This window comes from Triticum aestivum, chromosome 4A (assembly GCF_018294505.1).
Source record: "Triticum aestivum cultivar Chinese Spring chromosome 4A, IWGSC CS RefSeq v2.1, whole genome shotgun sequence".
NCBI lineage: Eukaryota > Viridiplantae > Streptophyta > Magnoliopsida > Poales > Poaceae > Triticum > Triticum aestivum.
Window position 1 is genome coordinate 423,929,568 of NC_057803.1, and position 21,460 is coordinate 423,951,027.

The following is a 21,460-nucleotide window of genomic DNA, read 5'->3' on the forward strand; positions in this document are numbered from 1 at the left end:
ATATGAAGATATTCACATTGAAGACTATGACAAGAGAAGACACGATATGAAGCCTATGGAGCTTGAAGACTTAGATCTTTCATAGTTTTTTTTTTCTTTTATGTTGAGTCATAGGAACTACCGTACTGTTAAGTGGGGTCCAAGAGAACCAGTCAGAATGACTGAAGTGATGCCTAAACCAAAAATCCTATGTCTTCGAGTGAAGACTATGAGAGCGAATCTTGTCCAGAGTCGGACAAGTCAGCTTTGCTTGTAGCCCAAGTAAAGTTGCCGTGTGAGTTTGAAATCTGACCGTTGGAACACGTGTCAGTTCCTTAGTGACCCAGGGTCATTTCGGACAAATCAGGTCGGGTTGCCAAGTGGCTATAAATAGCCCACCCCCTACAACCATAAACGGTTGGCTGCTCAGATTGAAAGTATGACTTTTGTCGTTTGAGAGCAACCCACCTCGAAGCCTTTGAGAGAGAATTCCTTGTGAGGATAAAGCCCTAACCACCCAGAGCCAGAGAGAATTGGGCATCACTTAAGTCTTCTTGTCTATGTGATCTGAAGACTTATTACACTTGAGGATTGTGCATCCTCCAGCCAGTTAGGCGTCGTGTTCTGAGCATCCAAGAGACATTGTGGATTGCTGGTGAACAAAGTCTGTGAAGGTTTGGGAGTCTACCTTGAAGACTTACCAGAGTGATTGGGCGAGGTCTATGTGACCTTAGCTCAAGGAGAATACGGTGAGGACTGGGTGTCCTGAGCTGCGTGTTCAGGACTGGGTGTCCGGGACTGTGTGTCCTAAGGTTTAAATACCTAGCCGCTCCAACCAGACATACAGTTGTCACAGCAACTGGAACTGGTTCAACAAATCATTGTCTTCAACGAGTCACTGGTTTCATCTTCACTTCACTTTACTTACTGTTCCTCCTTGTGAAGTCATTGTATGTTTGCTCTATCATTTGTCTTCACTGAGTGACTGTGTGTTCTGTTTGGGTTCACAATATCTTCCTACCTGATCCTTACTACCTAGCTGCTATTAGTCTTTGTGCTTTCACTTCATTGAATACTTGACTATGGTTTGCCTAGTGTAGTCTACCTTCCGCTGCATGGTAATAGGTTTAATTTTATCGTTTGTCTTCAAAACTCCCAAGTTCTGAAGACTTTCATAAAAATCGCCTATTCACCCCCCTCTAGTCGATATAATGCACTTTCAGCTGGCACACTACTTGTCTGACTGTAGGCAGAACTTTAGATATAACTGGAGGCGGCGAGTCCCCGGGCCGACTGGTCGAACCCGGTGCGGGACGAAAAAGAAAATGTAGTAACATAATCATAGGCATGATACTCATCATTTATAGATAAAAGAGGGTAGTCCCCGAGTGCTCCTCGAGGACCCTTTGTCTCGTACTTAGTACAAAAGGTAGCGTGGTACATACTGCTTTTTAACTATAAAATCTTCAAAGGAGATTGGCGTTCCATGGTCGTTCTGACTCCTTGCCGGAATCATCTCTCTTGCGTGCCTTCGGCTTCTGCGCATCGATTAAGTAGTAGGAGTCATTGCCTAAAGCTCTGCTGGTGATGAAGGGGCCCTCCCAAGGGGTCGAGAGCTTGTGCTGGCCGGCTGTTCGCTGGATCAGCCGGAGCACAAGATCGCCCTCTTGGAAGGATCTTAGCTTGACCTTCCGGCTGTGGTAGCGACGCAGACCCTGCTGATAGATGGCGGACCGGCTGAGGGCTAACAGCCGGCCTTCTTCCAGCAGGTCGACGCCATCTTCTCGTGCTTCCTTGGCCTCCGCCTCCGTGTACATGGTGACCCAAGGTGAGTCGAACTCGATGTCAGTTGGGATGGCAGCCTCGGCACCATATACAAGGAAGAAAGGGGTGAAGCCGGTTGACTTGTTTGGGGTAGTGCGCAAACTCCAGAGGACGCCCGGCAGCTCGTCGAGCCAACAGCCGGCCGAACGCTCTAGTGGCATGACCAGTCGGGGCTTGATGCCGGAGAGGATGAGGCCGTTTGCTTGCTCGACCTGGCCGTTTGACTGGGGGTGGGCAACGGACGCTAGGTCCAGCCGGATGCCTTGTGTTGCGCAGAAGCGTGCTAGTGCTCCCTTGGCAAAAATTGTGCTATTGTCGGTGATGATCCTATGCGACATGCCGTACCGGGTTGTAATATCTGCGATGAATGTCACGGCAGCCGGCCCATTCAGCTTCTTGATTGGCTTTGCTTCAATCCAGTTGGTAAATTTGTCCACAGCGATGAGCAGATGTGTCATGCTGCCGCGTGCCGTCTTGAATGGGCCCACCATGTCCAGCCCCCAGATGGCAAAAGGCCAGGTGAGGGGGATGGTCTTGAGTGCAGAAGCCGGCAGGTGTTGCTTGGAACTGAAAACTTGGCACCCTTTGCAGTATTTGACTAGTTCCTTGGCGTCATCCAAAGCAGTCGGCCAGAAGAATCCATGGCGGAAAGCTTTGGCCACGAGTGATCTTTAGGCCACGTGGTGGCCGCATTCACCTTGGTGGATGTCCTTGAGGATTGCTATGCCCTTCTCTGGCTCGACGCAGCGCTGGAAGACACTTGTGACGCTGCGCCTAACAACCTCTTGGTTTACTATTGTGTATGCTCCGGCTCGGTGTTGGACTTGTCTTGCCGAGATCTCGTTAGTTGGCAACTCTCTGTTTACTAAGAAGTTGAGGATGGGCTGGGCCCATGATGGAGCTGTGACTTCTTCTATTGTCAAAATTGCTACTGCGACCAGGGCAGGTGGGCTGGGTGGTGAAGAGTTGGAGTCGGCCCCCACCTGTTGTGTCGATGTAGTCCCCGGGCCGGCTGCAGTAGCCCCCGGGCCGAGTTCCGAAGTTCCCAGGCCGGGTGCAACTACGGCAGTCCCCGGGCCGCCTGTCGAAGTCCCCGAGCCGCCTGCTTGGTTCCTCAAGTCGGATCCGACTGCGTCGGGGTCAGGCGGTATGAAGATGGAATCAGATTCTGGAGACGGCTTTATAGACAGCTTGAGGAGGCGGTGGAGAGAAACGCCGGCTGGTATGGCTTGCCGGGTGGAGCCTATTCATGCCAGGGCATCTGCTCGCACGTTGTCGGACCATGGTACATGAAGGAACTCTCATCCTTCAAAATATCCATTGATTTGCTGAACAAGGAAGCAGTAGCTCCCATGTTCGCGTCCTTGGCATCCCATTCGCCAGATGACTGCTGCACCACCAAATCTGAGTCGCCATAGCACAGGATCCGGCGGATGCCGAGCTCTTTGGCTAGCCGGAGCCCATGTATGAGCGCCTCGTACTCGGCCACATTGTTGGAGGCGGCAAAATGAATTTGCAATGTGTACTTGAGTTTGTCGCCCTTGGGAGAGGTGAGGATGATGCTGGCTCCCAAGCCGGTGTGCATCTTGGACCCATCGAAGTGCATCCGCCAGTGAGTGGAGTCGGGGGCCGGTGGCAGGTACTGGCTTTGGGCCCAGTCGACGAGGAAGTCGACCAGTGCTTGGGACTTAATGGTGGTGCGAGGCTGGTAGAATATCGTGTAGGGAGCTAGCTCAATGGCCCATTTTGCCACCCGACCGGATGCATCCCGGCTGCCTATGATCTCGGCGAGCGGGGCAGTACATACGACCGTGATGGGGTGCTCTTGAAAGTAGGGCTTGAGCTTCTTGGCGGCGAAGTACACACCGTAGCACATCTTCTGGTAGTGTGGGTAGTTCTGCTTCGAGGCGGATAATACTTCGCTTAAATAATACACTGGCCTCTCGACTAGCTGAGCCCGGCCTTCTTCTGGGCGCTGGACCACGATAACTGTGCTGACCACCCGGCTAGTGGCGACAATGTAAAGGAGCACGGGCTCTTTCTCAGTTGGTGCCGCCAAGACAGGCGGCGTGGTCAGCATCTTCTTTAGCTCGTGGAAAGCTTGGTCTGCTTGGTCGTTCCACTCGAAGTGAGTGGACTTCTTCATGAGTCCGTAGAGGGGGAGAGCTTTCTCTCCGAGTCGGCTGATGAAGCGGTTCAGGGATGCCAGGCATCCGATGAACTTCCAGACGTCTCGTAGCTTGGTGGGAATCTCCATTCTCTCTATGGCCTTGATCTTTATTGGGTTGCATTCGATGCCGCGTTCGGAGACCAGGAAGCCTAGAAGATGGCCGGCTGGTACTCCGAATACACATTTCTCGGGGTTGAGCTTGATCTGAAACCGGCGCAAGTTTTCAAATGTCTCTCTAAGGTCTTCCAGCAAGGTGCCACGCTTCTCCATCTTCACCACAATATCGTCTACATGGACGTGGGCATTTCTACCGAGCTGCTTGAGGAGGCATTTCTGCATGCAACGCTGAAAAGTGGCACCGGCATTTCTCAAGCCAAATGTCATAGTCAGGTAGCAGAAAGCTCTGAATGGTGTGAAGAAGGTGGTCTTTAGGCGGTCAGCTGGATCCAACTTTATCTGGTGGTAGCCTGACTAAGCATCCAAGAAGCTCAACAGCTCGCATCCGGCTGTGGAGTCTATTACTTGATCAATCCTTGGCAGGGCGAAGGGATCTTTGGGGCAGGCCTTATTAAAGCTGGTGTAGTCTATACACATGTGCCACTTGTTATTTTTCTTCAGCACGAGGACCGGGTTGACGGGCCACTCTGGAAAGAAAACCTCCATAATGAAGCCAGCTGCCAGAAGCCGGGCTATCTCTTCTCCTACAATCCTTCTCTTCTCTTCCGATAGTCGGCGAAGGGGCTGTTTGACTGGTTTTGCACCTTCTCGGACGTGTAGTTTGTGCTCGGCGAATTCCTTCGGAACACCCGACATGTCCTTGGGTGTCCATGCGAAGATGTCCCAATTATCATGGAGGAAATCGACGAGCTCGCCTTCCTATTTGCTATTTAGGTTTGCCCCGAAGGTGGCAAACCTTTCTGGGTGCTCCGGGTCCAGAGGTACCTTCTTTGTTTCTTTGGCCGGCTGGAATGAACCTTGGGCATCACACTCCTTGGGGTCGGGGGACAGGGCCGGCTGCTTGCCGGCCATGGCCACGACTCGATCCAGTATATTCTTCTTTTCAGCAATCACGAGGGACTCGGCCAGCCGGCTACTAGCTGCCGCACACTCGGAGGATTTCTTGTAGTCTGCAGCTATGGTGATGATGCCCTTGGAACTCGGTATCTTCATCTTGATGTAGGCATAGTGGGGTACAACCATGAACTTGGCCAGAGCAGGTCGGCCAAGCAACGCGTGGTAAGGGCTCTCCAGATCCACTACCTCAAACCACACTATCTCTCGGCGGAAATGATCCTTGTCCCTGAAGAGGACATCTATCCTGATCTTGCCGATTGGGGAGCAGGACAGGCCGGGTACGATGCCATGGAACACAGTCTAACTAGGCATGAGCTGCTTCATCTTGATGCCCAGCTTCTCCATGGTGTCTCGGTACAGTATGTTGATGCTCCTCCTGCCATCTATCAGCACGCGGGAGAAACGAGCAGCTCGCCTTTCTGTTGCGAGGGTGGCGTCCAAAACCAACACATAAGAGCCAGGAGACGGCATCACCTCTGGGTGATCAGTCCGGCTCCAACTAATAGGCCTTTCTGACCGGTGCATGTACTCGGGGTTGTTGGAGGCAACTATGTTGACCTCTTGGTGCTATCGGTGCTGGCTACGTCGATCTTCTGGTTGGCTTGTAAAGACGATGTAGGCGGCATGCTCGTCGGGGAACTCGTTTTGAACAGCCCCGACTGCTGGTCGAGCGGCCGGCTGCAAAGGGGCCGGAGGCGGCTGACCAGCAGGCGGAGGCGGCGCTATCCCCTCGCCCTTGGAGACCCGCGTGAGCCAGTGGCATTTTCGGGTCATGTGATTTGAAGGCTTCCCACCGCTGTGGAACTTGCAGGGGGCATCAAGTGCTTGCTTGTAGGTGAAAGCTGGCTGCCAAGCCGGCCTGCCGCCCTTCTGCTTCTTGGGCGCGGGCCATCCTTCGGGTTGTTCGTCTTCGACTGTGGCCACCTGCCGACTGGTGGAAGGTGGCATGGGAGCCTTGCGCTTGTGGTCATTCTGGTACGGGCGTAGGCCGGAGTCTCTTGCCGGCGTCTTGGGACTCGGAGCGAGCCCCTTCCCGGAGGCGTCTACTCGGAGTTCGGTCTTCATTGAGGAATCGGCCGTGGCGTATTTATCAGCTATGACCAGCAGCTCGTCAAAGGTAGTCGGCTCGTCGCAGAGGAGTCGGTGCTTGAGGAGGGTGCCTTCTCGGCACCCGGCGGTGAAGTACTCTATAGCTTGAACCTCGTGCACCCCTTCGCAGGAATTGCGGAGCTCGGCCCAATGCGTGAGGTAGTCGTGAGTTGATTCATTGGGCCCTTGTAGACACAAGGAGAGCTGTCGGGGCATGGAAGCCCGTTTGTAGGTGCTGGTAATGTTGTGGATGAAGGCTTCTGTGAAGTCTAGCCAGCTGTTGATGCTATAAGGCTTGAGGCTGTTGAGCCACGTGCGCGCCATGCCTTGGAGCATGAGGGGGACATAATTCATGGCAACACGCATGTTGCCGTTCGCGATGCTAATCGCAGTGGAGTAGTCGATCAACCAGTCTTCCAGCTTCACGGAGCTGTTGTACTTGGGCGTGTCTCTCGGGAGCGAGAACCCTTTGGGGAAGGGCTCGTCGCAGATGCGGGGGCCGAAGCAATGCGGGCCGACATCGTCTTCTTCTTCTTCCAGAGCCAGGGATCGCGCTAGGCGGTCGATCCAGTGGCGGGCGTCATTCTCGCCGACTCCTTCTCGGCCTCTGAGAGTCGGATGTGTGACAGGCGGTGGAGTAGGATATCTCTCCCCACGAGGCAGAGGAGGAGGCGGGTCGGCCCGCCACTCCACAGCTCGAGGGCAGCCTTTTGCATCATGCTCGATGGAGATTCGAGTCCGGCTGGGGCTGGCAGCCGGCTCCTTTTCTTTCCTTGCGTGGGTGTCGCCCGCAGTCAGCATTCGAGACGTCACATCATGCTCTCTGCGTGGGGGAGGACTTTCGGCACGGACACCGGCTTCATGCCACTCTGTGGTCGCGTCGATAAGCTGCTAGATGCATTTGGTCATGTAGGGGAGCTCGTCGGGCCCCAGTCCATTCAGCTCATCTGCGGCCACCTGGGCGGCGTGTAGGTTCTTGAGTGGCGTGGCATAGACTAGGCAGTCTGCTCCCAGCACGTCGGCAATAGCCGCACCGTGTTTCTTGATGATGTCGACGCGGCTCGGTCCATCGGGAGGCGGCGTGCCGAAGGCGGCGTAGTCGACTTCGTGCTGGTGAGCCTCGATGAGGCGTCTCATGGTAGCTAGCTTCTGGCCCTCCGCAACAAACGCGAGGCGGCGCGCCTCCAGTGCCTTGGCGTTGGCATCGGCCGGGATGGGGGCGGACAAGTCATGCAGCGCCGGCTGCAGGGTGTTGTGGGCGTTTTCGCCAGAGGCGGCGTCGTGGCTGATGACCAGTACCTTGGTGATGGCGCTGCCGCTGCTGTCAGCTCGAGGAAGAGGGTCGTTGATTATCACTACGTTGGTGGGGAAGGCGTCAAGTGATGCCGTGTCAGAGTCAGCAAGCATCGGGTCAGTGGAGCCAACTGACTCCAAGTCCGCGGCAAGCTCACCGGAGACGTGGATTTGGTCAAGGAGGCTGACGACGTGACTCTCGGGGCAGCCTGTGCCTGTGTCGGATGCGGGCTCGTTGGAGATGCGAGCCTCGCCAAGAAGATCAGCGAGGCAGCTCGCCGCGTAGGCGTCGGGGACGCCTTGCAGCGCGTTGGGGCAAGCGCCATTGGGCGAGCCGGGCTAGCTACTCTCACTGGGAAGGAAGAGGGTTCCCGTCCAGAACAGGTCTCCGGACGACGGTGCACCTGGCCCCATGGTGGACGCCAAATGTCGGGTGGTTGGTGCGACATATGCCAACGGATGGGATATCATTGTGGGAGCCAATAAAACATCGCCGGTCCTTGGAAACGGGATTAGGCGAAGACAAGCACGCAGGCTGATCTTACCCAGCTTCTGGGCTCTCCGTGGAGATAACACCCCTACTGCTGCTCTGCAGGGTCTCCGCATGGTCACTAGATCGACAAGTAGCTACAAGAGGCTCCTTGAGCTGTTTGGTGAAAGGATGAAGAAGGGCAAGGCTAGCCCGCTTCTCCTCTCGAATGTGGTGTCTAGAACTACTGTAAAAGGATCCCCCTCATGGGTGCCCTGGGGGGTTTATATAGGCCTACCCCCCAGGGGTCCAATGGTAATCCGGCTGGGCATGGGCCCCAGCGTCTGTGTCTACGCTCGCCGGCTTCTCCGTTGACCGATGGGGCCCGCCGACTAGTGGACCCCGCCGGCTGCCGGCCTTCTGGTCGACAGGCCGGTCCCACCGCTCGGGGGTCTTGTCGGAGGCTGGTTACTGTTGCCTCGCCTTTGGTGACGAGGGCTTTGTCGTGGTAATCATGGCTACAGTGCTGCCGCTGGGCGGCTTATTGTTGAAGCCTTACCTCGTCTTATCTCCTTAATGAGGCGCCTCCTTCGAGGGAGTGAATTAGCCGGCTATTGGGAGTCAGCCATACTCCAGGCCGAGTAGGAGAGGCCTAGCCGCCTTTAGGCGTCTCCCTGACTGAGGGGGCCCGCCACCCACGGGTCGTACTGACAGCTCGCCATGGGTGACGTCATGGTCAACATGGCAATAGTGCCATGCCGGACGGGTGATGGCCTCCCCATACGACGCACTGTGGCCATGCGCGTTCCAGGATTCGGGGGTGGCAGGCTTCACTGCAGCCATGCCCCGTCTCATCGCCGTTATGTGGGTGCAGACTCTAAGGGCATGATCTCGGTCGCCTGTTGGGGGGCCTGCTTCTTGGATTCGTCCTTCTCGTGGCCGGCTTCTTGGAGCCGGCCCTCTCGTGGTTTTCTTCACGAGGATTTTAGGGCTGGGCCGCCTTCATCCAGCCAGCCTGAGAGGTAGCCCCACGTCTTGGATGCTTGAAGGCTCGATCGGCCTATGATTTTTCTGAAGAGCCAGGGGGAGCCGGCTAGGCTACCCGTGGTCATTTACTCCGACACAGACAGTAACCTCCATATCATCTTGGTATCGTGGTATCCCTCCATTGTATATTCCCTTGCCATTGCATTGATAACCCCTAGCCCATTTTGCGTCACTTACCTATCGAGACTAGCCATTTGAGTATTTCCGGCAACGTTACTTGTGCACATGAGTGATCTACACCATACATTGCATACATACCATATCATATTGGTATCATACCATCTCGTGTGCCTCAAGGTTGTTCCCGCATAAACACAATCGCTCTCTTGGTTTGTGCATTTCGCAAAGTGGCCATATACAAAAAAAGAATAAGCTTTTAAGCAAAAGAGAAAGAGCAAAGAAGCTTGTAATCAATAGCCATAGCATCCACCACATTGCATAAGATTGTCATATCCGATAATCTTGGATCAAACACCGGGAACCATACATACATAGCATACTTGGGATAGAAAGTTTATCCATTTTGCATCTTATAGGTTGTGCACAAGTGTCGTATCCTCCTAGTGAGCAATCGTGCTAGCGTCTCTCTTGAGTTGTGCAACATGAGTGTTTTCCGTGGATTCCACATTTTGTGCTCACCCTTGGTTGCACGACCCCATTTACCTATCCGTGTGTGTGTTTCCGTGTGCCACATATTGCTATTGGTCTACTTGTTACACTTGCGAATTTGTGAATCTCTTTCAACATTATTGACTCTTGCTAACATTTTGCATCAAATTTTTGTGCCACTATCCTCACCGAGCTCCACTATAAGCCTTACTTGTGTAGGTGTGAGAAACCGACAAGAATTGGTACCAATTGTGCTATTTCCTTGTCCACATTGGAGTGATCATTGATCCAGTTTCAACTTCAGTCAAGGTACATTTGGTATTCGTTCTTCTCTTTCTACCACTCACATTTTTCTCTAGGAGTGATGGATAGGCAAGGCATTTCATCTTCGGTCTACAACAACAACGACGAGTTCGATGCCACGAACAACTCCAACGATGCCAAGATGCAAGCTCAAATGGAGGAGATCATGGCCCTCATCAAGTCCTACAAGCGGTCTTCCTCATCTTCGAGAAGACGCTCAAGAGCACATGCCTCCGAGCTACCATCTCCGGCAAGATCACATCGGCATCGACACCATCACAAGCAAGGACATGAAGGTCAAGAGCTCAACATCAACAATCGCTCAACGACTTCACCATCCCCCTTGGCATCTTCGCCAAGCGACTTCAAGGCATCCTCGCCTATGGATATACGGCATCTTCTCCAAGCGACTTCAAGGCATCTTCGCCTATGGATATACGGCATCTTCGCCCACAAGCACCTCAAGAGAAGCTCCCCAAGCTCAAGTCCGCCACTTCCACGAGCTACTACGACCTCAACATCGACCACACGATTCCTTTCTATGGGACTCAAGAACCCGAGGAGTATCTCGAGTGGTAGCGTTTGATGGACGACTACCTCAAGCTACATCAGGTTCCTCCTAAAGATCAAGTGAAGTGCGCCACAAGGACCTTCCATGACTACGCGTCCACATGGTGGCTTCACGCATCTTCGGACACCTACGACATGAATTGGCCCAAGACAAAGAGAGCTTTGCGGCGAGATTTTGTGCCCCCAACCTACACGGAACTACTTCAACGCCAATTGGAGAACACCATCCAAGGATCCAAGTACATCGACGAGTACTTCAAGGAGATGAAGAAACCCTTGCGACGAGCCGGCGCGGACGACCCCATTTAGATGAAGTTCCACTTCATGATGGGATTACACAACGACATCTCCAAGACAATCTTCCTCGAGAACTACAAGTCCCTCGATGACAACTACATTGGTGCTCTCAAGGCGGAACAAGAACTCATGAAGGACAAAGCTTCTCCACCCCAAGCTCACTTCGCGACGACCAAGCTCCATGAGAACAAGCATGAGGCTAGTACCACCATGATGTCCAAGCCCGACGAGCTCCAGGACGATGCTCCCAAGTTTGACTTCACTGCCATCCCTCTTTGTGGCATTGACGATGCCGAGTCTACTCCGACTCTTTTTCAAGATGGTGCGGCGACGACTACGACTACGGACACCATCAAGGACCAAGCTTTGGAGGCGAGCGACATGGTGACGAGCAAGGATGATGCTTCCATCTTAGGAGGCGAGAGTGATGATGTGCCATCTTCGGCCTTCATCCACGGCGACGGCAATGAGATGGTTGAGCATGGGATTCTCCCTTCGACCACGGCGACGTATGATGACTTGAGTGACTTTTGCCACCATATTGAGAGTGAGAGTAACTTCACCACTAGCCCCATATATGATGTGTTTCCACAATTCCCATGTGAGGAGAGCCACAACCCCCACCTATTGAGTGCGATGAGTGACTCCACCATATGTGAGTTTGAGCGCACCTATGTTGAGGGAGTGAGTGAACCACCACATAGAGAGAGAGAGAGTGATAGTTGATAGGTCATGTGAGGCCTCTTCGATTTCTAACAACTTAACCTCTACCTCTATTGTGTCTTCTCATTTGGTGCTAGGTCCCATCTATGATGACGCGCCGACTCGCGATTACTTCGTCCTCCCTTTGGACAAGACAATGGCCATGGTGGAATATGATGCACGCCCCACATGGTTCCATCAAGATGAAGGTGACCACCATTTGGTCTTTCCCACCTCACCTGCACCACTTGAGTGGAATGAACAAGGTAACATAGGCGAAGGTGATGCTCTAGTCCCACTAGTGGACATTCTTGACATTGATGGCTTGCATGATGTTGATCCCCCTATTGACATTCTTCATGCTAGTATGATTTCCCCATGCGATGATTTACCCATTTATGATGAGTATGATGATTGCCATGTGGAGTCTTTTAGTTGTGATGCCATGTTACATAGGATTTCTTATGCTAATTCTCTCGGTCACATCATGTTTGCCAATCTGCTTGACTTGTCATATGCTATGCATGAGATCAATCATATGTCATATTTGCAATCTCTTCATAGTGACTATGCATATGCCATTCACATAAACCCAATTTGCACATATGGCATAGATGACAAGCCCATGGTTATTGGCATTTGTTTTTCTTGTGATGATATTGATATGATCCCTTTGCATCATTTCTCTCATATGCCATGCCATGACCACCTAGCTTCGGATATGCATTGTTTTGGATGTTGCCCATTTTCTCCATATGATGTTTCCAATATTGCTCATGTGGAGACCCCCATAGTTTCCTAATACATTTTAGGAGATTTTGATTCATCCCATTCATTGCATGATCCCAATACTTGTGTGCACAATATGCTCCCCATGAATAAACATGTTATTGATGTGCTTTATACTTGCACGCTCAATTTGTGTCCCCATCGTGTCATACACAATAACTATGCTTTCATGATGGATGACATGTTGTTATACCATGCATCACATTTCTTTGAGCGATGCTTATCTTGTACTAACTCTCATGTGCACATACACATCATGATGGATGATGTGTACATTTACCACACGCACAATTTCTTCCGTTTGTGTTTCTTTTGTGTAGGTACCCTTGAATACTTGTCAACCTCGCAATCCCATGAGTTGACAAAACGAGCTCTAGAGAGAAATGATGACTTGGAATCCCATGGATTGCCTTTCCCACCGCTCTCTTCGCGCAAATACTTCGCGCATTTCTTCTACTTGGCCCTCACTTGGCTATGGGTTATTGTCCATTACATATTATATGCCCATCTTGCCATGTTCACTTTGCATGATATGCTCATTCCTATGCCTTTGCCATGCATTTGTGACCCATGCTTTGCATTACACATGATGATTGATTCTAGAACTTCTATGTGTATTTGCAAGCTTGGTGGAGATATCACTTATTATTGCCATGTTTGCTTTGTGCCCCATGCCTATGATTATAATATGATCTTGCTTTGTGTTCGTGCTTGCGATATGTCATGTGCATTGCCTATGCCTATTATTTACTCACATGACATCATTGCCATGATTTCCTCTAGTGTGTTGCATCTTCACTCCACTAGTTTGCACGACATGATTGTTATTGCTTATTGTCATATCTCTTCATATGTTGCCTCTCCCATGCTAGATGATTTGCCATGTATTGAGTGCAATTATGCATTTAGTCATGATAATGAGTTTGCGCCCATAGCATTCTCACATATATTTGGAGATTTTGACATATTCCTTATGAAGCATGCTTGTCTTACCTCTTTGGACCATATACCTAGTGCATTGAATATTGCCATTTTTGCATCATATTCTTCACGCACTTGTGCTTCTAATGGTTATGTGCAAGAGAAGAGAACCATCATGATGGATGATGTGTTTATCTACCATGCACATACGTTCTTTCTTTTGTTGTGTGCATATGTGTAGGATACTTGGACTTCGTGTCAACTTCCACGTCATGTGAGTTGACAATCCGAGCTCTTGAGAGCGAACCACCTCCTACCACGACGATTCTACATCGCACTTGCTTGCACTTCGGCATTGTGAAGAATGCACAAGGATACGCCTTCAAGGTGACATCTTTCTTGAGCATGGATATTGTAGATCATACTACTTGTGTTGCTTGCACCATGAGACTTGTTGTTCATCTTGCACCACTTGATTGCACACATGTTAGAGATCTTGCTTCGAGTTGTCATTTTCACCATTCCATGCATCATGATATATATGCCTTGTGTGTTGCATCCAATTCTTGGATTACTTGCTCCTCTCATATGTTTGGTTGCAACAATGTCATCACTTCGCATATGCCATGTCCCATTGATTGCTACATGCTTGCCTTGATTGCCTCACACATGATGAACAATTGCTCTTTCTATTGTGTTGAGTGCCACACTATCTTCACTACACCCTATGCACATTGTGCTTGGATTGTCTTGCACTTGACCCATGTGTTTAGACACTTCATTTCTGTTGGTGTTGTGAATGATTCCTATGCCTACCATAGACCTTTCATTGAGCGCTTTGCCCATGTTTGCTATGAACTTGAGGTAGATGCTTCTTCTCTTGCCACACATATTTGCATCACTACCTCACATTCACATGCTTGTTCCCATGATATATTTGCTTGTGCTCAATTTATGTTCTTACATGCCATGTCACTATCCTTTGTCAAACCATATGCTTCACATGATGATGACACTTGTTTGGTGAATCGCCTCTTGAATGCTTGGTTTTGCACTAACGCTAACCACATTTGTTTTTCCAAGTGTTTGTTGTCTTTTCTCCTTTTGAAGGAATCCCAAGATGGTGCGACATTGGAGAGTGCCCACTTCAAGCTTGAAGATGATGACTACTTGGTGAACGTCCACTCCTACACGGCGAAGCCATCTCTTTCCCATAGTGATTTGGTTTCCGATCCGAGGTCGGATCTTTCCCAAGGGAGGGGAGATGATGCGGAGCATCCTACGGACATCACCATGTCAAGAGTCCGTTTGGCAAGTGACACGTTCAACATCCACTTCACATACACAAAGGTGAATCATCTCCTTTACGCGTGTTCACTTGACCCCTTTGAGGATGGTATACTACTTGACACTCCACTCGCGTACATGCATAGGTATTGTCGGAACACTATGGACAAGGAGGAGGAGTGCGAGTGCAAGTGTACAACTACACCATCCACGAGGGAAGGGTGGATACGAAGACGCAAGAAGAAGAGCTGTAGAAGAAGCTCCAGCGAGCGGACGTCCGGACGACGCCAGACGACCGGCCCCTCCCAGCGAGCGAACGTCCAGCCCCCACCGGACGACCGGTACATCTACACCCGAGCCAATTAAGCGCAAGACCGACGACACCGGACGACCGGTGACCGGACGACCGCCGGCCACCGGATGTCCGGAGCCACCTCAACTGAGCCAAAGTGAGCGGAAGTCCGGCGACAACCGGACGTCCGGAAGCCCACGAGTCACTAGACGACCGGTCCCCAGCGGACGTCCGGTACCTGTCTGCGTACAGAGATAGGGCCCGAGGCCCATGTATCCCTCTCCCACTTACCCCTTCGTGGACCTAGCTATATATACTCCTCCACCTCCTCCTAGTTAGGGTTAGCGTTGTGTTAGCTCATTTGTGAGATAGAGCTTCACTCATCCATATCGGATCTACTCCTTGAGAGAGACCGCAGCCCCTCTTTGGAGAAGATCCACCTTGGATTCAAGACCCCTTTACAGGAAGATCCCCTTGTGGATTCAAGACCTCCTCACGGAGAAGAACCGGATACCCTTTCTATTGTCCCTTGTTGGATTTGGATCGTGTATCTCCTTGTGTTTCGAGGATCTAGCACATGTGTGATTGTTCTTGTTGGGTTGAGTGATTCTCTCGTGTTTCTCCTCGTGATTCCCCTCGTGTTCTTCGCGGGATCCACTCCTTTCATGAAAGACCGGCCACTAGGGTTCTACCCGACATCACACATTCATGCATCATATTGTTGCATTGCATTGATTGTGTCCTTCTCTGTTTGCCGGTAACTGTGGGGACCCCGACTCATAAGTCGTGATCACCAAATGCACGTGTATAGTGATCCCAGAGATCAATGCTCACTGAACACACAGAAGCTGAATAACAAGAGTCTTACATCCACACAAACCGTATGACACAAGTAGGACCATTATGGTCAAGTCTTGAGTATAACATCGCAGCGGAAATCTTCGTCGATAACCTGGACCCATGCCATCTGCCTTAACCCTATAGGCATTCTGACTGGGAAGCATCCTAGCTCGCATGTTCGTCACCGAAGTATTCTTCATCATATCCTATTTTTTCATCCCTGGCCAATAAAATAACTAGTGGCAAGCCAATGAGTACTTTGAATGTACTCGCAAGCAACCCATGTTTTGGCTCAAGATACAACACTGCATGACATAGGTAATTTTTTGCAGAAAGCTAATTTTGTTGTGTTATCACATGTTCAATAACTGGTAAATCATGCATCAGGAGAATTCAAGTAACCATGAGGACAGGTTAAAGATATCAACATAAATAAAGTGGGCATCAACCCAACTCAATCATGTCAAGTCCTTTGACTTGACCCAAGTAGTTCTTCCCACTTATCCAAACACATACACTGGTTTGTAAACATGTGGACGTAGCCCAAGAGCGGTTACCGAACTGTCCTTGACCGTGGACACGGCTATTCGAATAGTTTTACACTCTGCAGAGGTTGCACTCTTTACCCACAAGATCCGGGGAACTTTCGTGTCATCCACGACCCGCGGTACCTCAAGTACCCGGGGTAAGCACCCGATCACTATCTTTCCCTAGACAACACTAACAAGGAGTCCACTCATTGTTCCGTATCCTCATGATGTACATCATACGAGACTCACTCGAGATCGTAACATCCGAGAGGGGACACAACGGTGTATCCGGTGCCCTGTGAAAACAGTCATGGCCGCCCTACCTGGCACGACCCCATCCCGAGAGAGCGCACCAACAACTCTCCCGTCACTAGTAATGCGGGATCCAAGCTAGTATCGGCCTAGGTAATCAATAATGCCCTTTCCCATACAAGGGTAGAGTGGTTGCGCATGTAAGGTTGGAATAACGGTCGCAACTTAAACCAATCTGTTTTGAAAAACAACACACACACTTGCCTCGGTACACCACTTCGTCATCAAGCGGTTACGCATCTCATTATCTCCCTCGGGCATAAGTGGCACCCGACGGGGTTTTTGAAAAGTCCTTTGAAAATGCTTTGTCTCCATCACCATGCATATTCCCGTCCCTTTTTGCGTAGCAACTACTTTAGCATCCTATCTACTCCCACTGGCATAACCCTCATAAGGAGGTAGGGTCATGCACAATGCAAGTATCAACGAGGAAGTAACAGAGGCAAACCATCAAAGTGGTTCCACCTCATCATGATTCCGTTGCAACAACAATATGGTGCTATATGTCATGCATAGAAAGGGTTTCATAGACATGGTCAAAGGGCTGCTTGCCCGTTTTAACAAAGTCTTCAAGGTCTTCAAATATCTCTGGTCCAACTCCGAGCATTTCGTCTACTTCGTCAACTATCGTCAAAAGCAACCATAATAAGCAACACAACAAGGCAGAAAATAAAAGTGCTCTAGAAATGTGAGTTGGACTTTTCTAGGATACCTCTGGTCATATGAGGAATGACCAAAGTGATTTCAATGGAATTGGATAAGTGGATATTTTGGAACATTTCAATATGAAAGATATAGGAATTTAAATGGATCTGCAAGTTGTCTACAGAATGCCTTTTATAAAAATGAGTAAAAGTACCCATTAAACAAGGCATGATTTTAGAAGTATTTAGAAATTGGTTTCACTGGATTTGGAGTCCAAATGAAATTCCAAGGGAATTGCAAAGTTGGCTATACATGGATAAATAGACCAATATTTGATGTGGTATAGAAAGCATTGGTAAAAATGTTAAAAAACTAACTTAGGAACATATAGGTATATAGGAATTTGAATCATTGCATTTTGATCAATTTCGAGTACTCTGTGATTTTCTAAAGTTTAACACAGAAATACAAAAATAGGATTTTGATAAATATTTCTGAAGAGAAAGTTTCTGGAAAAATGTGCAAATAGCACCATGTGATAGATCATGATTTATGGAGTCACTAGAAATTTGAATCACCTAATTTGGACTTGAAATGAATTGATTATGGATTTTACAACATTTCTGGAAAAGAAAAGGAAGAAAAGGAGTCAACCTTATAAAGCGCACTGGGCGAAGCCCAGCTAAACAGCGCCTACTGGGCTCGTCCTAGTGGCTCAGCTGCGCGAGGGAGGAGGTGACGCCGAAGGCGCACTGCGGAAGGGCGCCACCCAGCGGGGCAAGCGGATTAGCGCGAAGCCGTGTCCACTTAACCCGACTGGTGTGCCGGCTCGGTCGCCTCTGCTGCTGTCAGGCGGCCCCCCTGCCAGCTGGCGGGGTGGTCGTCCTCTACCTCGTGCCTAAGGCAGAGGAGCGTCGGGGGAGGCGAGGCCGAGTACACACCGGTGTTGATCCCCGACGACTCCGGCCGTCCCCGGTGGCGTCCGGTGCACCGATGGACTCGGTATGCCGAGCCGCTTCCATCCAGGGGCTTCGTGCGGGCTGGGAGGATCTGGGGCGACGGCGACCCTGGCGATGGCGGGTGGAGTCTGGAGTGGATGGGTGCGATGTCGTGAGCACAAGGGCAGGGGGAGAAGGAGCGGGAGGGCTCCGCTGGCCTGCGACGCTTCCCCTGGTGGTAAAAGGAGAGGAGGGGAGGCTCTGGTTCGCCGGAGCGGGGCGGAGGCAGGCGGCGACCATGGCGGCCATGGAGAGGGAAAGAGAGCATGGGAGGGAGAGGAATGTTGTCTGGGAGGTTAGTGGGGTGAGAGGGAGAGCGATGAGAGGCCAGATAAGAGGTCAGGAGTAGCTTATATGGGCGTGGCCATGGTGCACCGTGGGCAGTGTCGACAGACGCGCTCGGGTGAGCCTGTAGAGGGGAGAGGAGAGAGGTTCTGGAGTGGTCCGGCAGCGTGCTGTGTCCCGGACGCCGAGGCCACCTCAGGAGACATCACCCCGACACCCAAGGTTGTCGTATGCCCTTGGCATGGGTGAGCTATAGAGCGGGAGAGAACTGTAGCGTGCTCTAGAGCGCGAGCTCTGCATGCACTGGCATTGTTTATGTGCCATGAGCATGTCCTTTTGTGTCTGGGGGTTTTGGGGGTGAGTAAACAATGTAGGAGTGGCATTGGATGCCCTAGAGAGCTAGTAGGAGAGGAGGGAGGTTGAGGGAGAGAGAGAAAACGGTTGTCCAGAGAGGGAGATAGAGGTTTTTACCCCTCAATCATTGATCTTTGGAGGAGGGGGAGCTACTGGAGGTAGGAGGTGACCTGGGGCAGCTGTGGTAAAAACTTGGGCTCATGGAGATTAGTGGAAGAGGTCAAAATGATGATTTTGGAAAAATGACAGAAGGTGTTCGTTGTTGGTTTGGGCAAGAAAATTAATCCCACTTGCCATGATATTTAACAGGATGGAATGGCACTTAGAAATAGGGTGTTCTACAAAATTTGAGCTCATTTGGGCAAAGTTGCCAGTGCAACTTTTGTAAACCCTAGAAATCAACAGAAATGGACTTTCCAAGATTTAGCCATGCAAATCTATTCTCCTTGATGCACCACTTAGTGTAGTGTCATCATTTGAGGTTCTGAACATGTCCACAAAAGTTGAGATCAAAATGAGAAAGTTTCCAATGTAAACTTGTTCAAATTTGGTTCTGGACAGAGAGGGTTTTGGGGCACTTTGACCAATATAACATTCTCTCCAACTTTTGCCATCTGGTCTAGATGCATTATTACACCATTTGAGCGTGTGCACCAAGTTTGAGAGTATTTCAACATGTTTGACAGTGCAAAGTTGTTCAAACTTGAAAAAGGGCAGAAATGCTTTTGAGAGGGTTTCATGGGGTTATACTATTCTCCATGACTTGAGACTTGGCAAGATCATAAAAAATGTCATATGTGACATGCTAGAATTTTGCTGGATTTATTGGAAAATATTTCTTGTAGAAATATTTCGAATCCTTGAAATGGGCAGAAATGGTTTTGGGAGGTTTTGTCCAATATTTTGATCATGACCATGTGTTGAAACTCATATATATGGAAAATAGATGTCCAGTGAGTTTCCCTGATTTCTCTCAAATATTTCTGAAACAATAAAATAATTTTTCCCTATTAAAGACCATTTCTGGCCTTAAGAAAAAGCTTTTAAATAAAATAGGAAAATAACTTTTAAAATTATATTTTTGTGGTTTACGGGAATCCTATATCTAATAGGTTTCAAATATTCTCTTTGAAATATTTGTCATACCCCAAATCAAGTACTTGTAGTGCAAACCTCAATTCAGGGGTTTTTGGAAAACTAATTTTTGAAAATACTATTTGGCCAAATTATTTTTGTAAGAAAATACTATATTGCACTATACACATGGCATGATTATTGGGCAGAAATTTGGAGCAAGGAGATGAAGTATGGGAGGGGGAGTTGTGTTGACTTTAAAGAGCACTTGAAAAACACAGAGAGAAAACCAACTCCAAATAAAAGCCAATTGATGCAAAAGTTTTTGTCAAACCACACTTTATCATGATTTATTATCTTAAGTGTTGTGGCATGAAAATTAGGGTGTGACAGTAACCGTCCCCTCTCAGTCGACGATGTTTTTGACGACATGATCGATGGCACCGACAAAGAACTATATTATCTTCAGAAGTGCCAGACAAGCAAAAACCCCTTGTTCATTCCGATAAAATCCCACTCTCTCGCTCCTTCTCTCTTTTACTGCATTAGGACAACAACGATTCAACTGTTACATGTTGCGGTAGTTAAACCCCTTTCCTCTGCATGACCTGTCATTGCCACAATAAATAGATGAAACCCACTAGCATGAGTAGGAGTTGTTTGAGCCCTGATGTGCCTACTCATTCATGCTTGTTTGTCATGCCTGCTATTGCTTAGAGTCGTGTCAGATCTGATTCATCGGGGATGAATTGGAAAGTTGTGAACATGTCCTACTGTGTATGAGCTAAGTGTGTTGAACACGATTTGGTAAAGGTATCTATGAGAGGCCATGTAGGAGTACATGGTGGGTTGTTTCATTGGAACCGTCCTTAAGCACCGAGATCTGTATGTGTGATTTAAGAACCAGCTACTACCATGCATTGGGCCCGAAACCAATGGCCCCTCTCGGCTTCTTAACCACTCTAGCCCTCTGTCCAGGAGTTGCAACTAGTTTCTGGTGTTTATAGGATATGTGTTGGCGGCCGTGCGTAGCGCTGACCCTAGTTGTGGGCTATGATGCGGTAGATACACCGTGGCATGGTGTACTGAGTCGCCCGTTTGGTGTCTCGGGAACCCTGTACACATCGTTCGGGGCCGTATGTGGAAACCTCGGCCAGACTCCCTACGGATGGAACCTGGATAGGCGATAAACCTGGACTAGAGACTTGAGTGTTTAGGTAGGCCGTGGCCGACACCCTCGATGGGCTTCCACTTGAAGGTTGCCGAGTACATGTTGTGTAAACAGCGGTAAGTGGTGAGAGCATGTGTGAAGAAGTACACCCCTGCAGGGTTAACATCATCTATTCGAATAGCGCGTCCGCGGTAAAGGACTACTTGGTTGCCTATACAGTTCATAGACAAGTGAAAGTGGATACTCTAAAACTCGCAAGATAAGCATGAGTGCTATGGATGGCCTTCTTGTAGGGAGACGGGAGCGGATCCATAGTGGTGGATTGATATGGTGAATATGTGGACTCATGTGTGCCACCTCAAAAGAGTTGTTTGCAGTCGTAGTTTAGGTTAGCCACTGAGTCAAAGCTGGCTTGCTGCAGTTAAACTCCACTACCCCTTTGTTGATACCGATGCATATGTTGTTAGTTCTGATGTAAGTCCTGCTGGGTACATTTGTACTCACGTTTCCTTAATTTATGTTTTGCAGAGAGACTT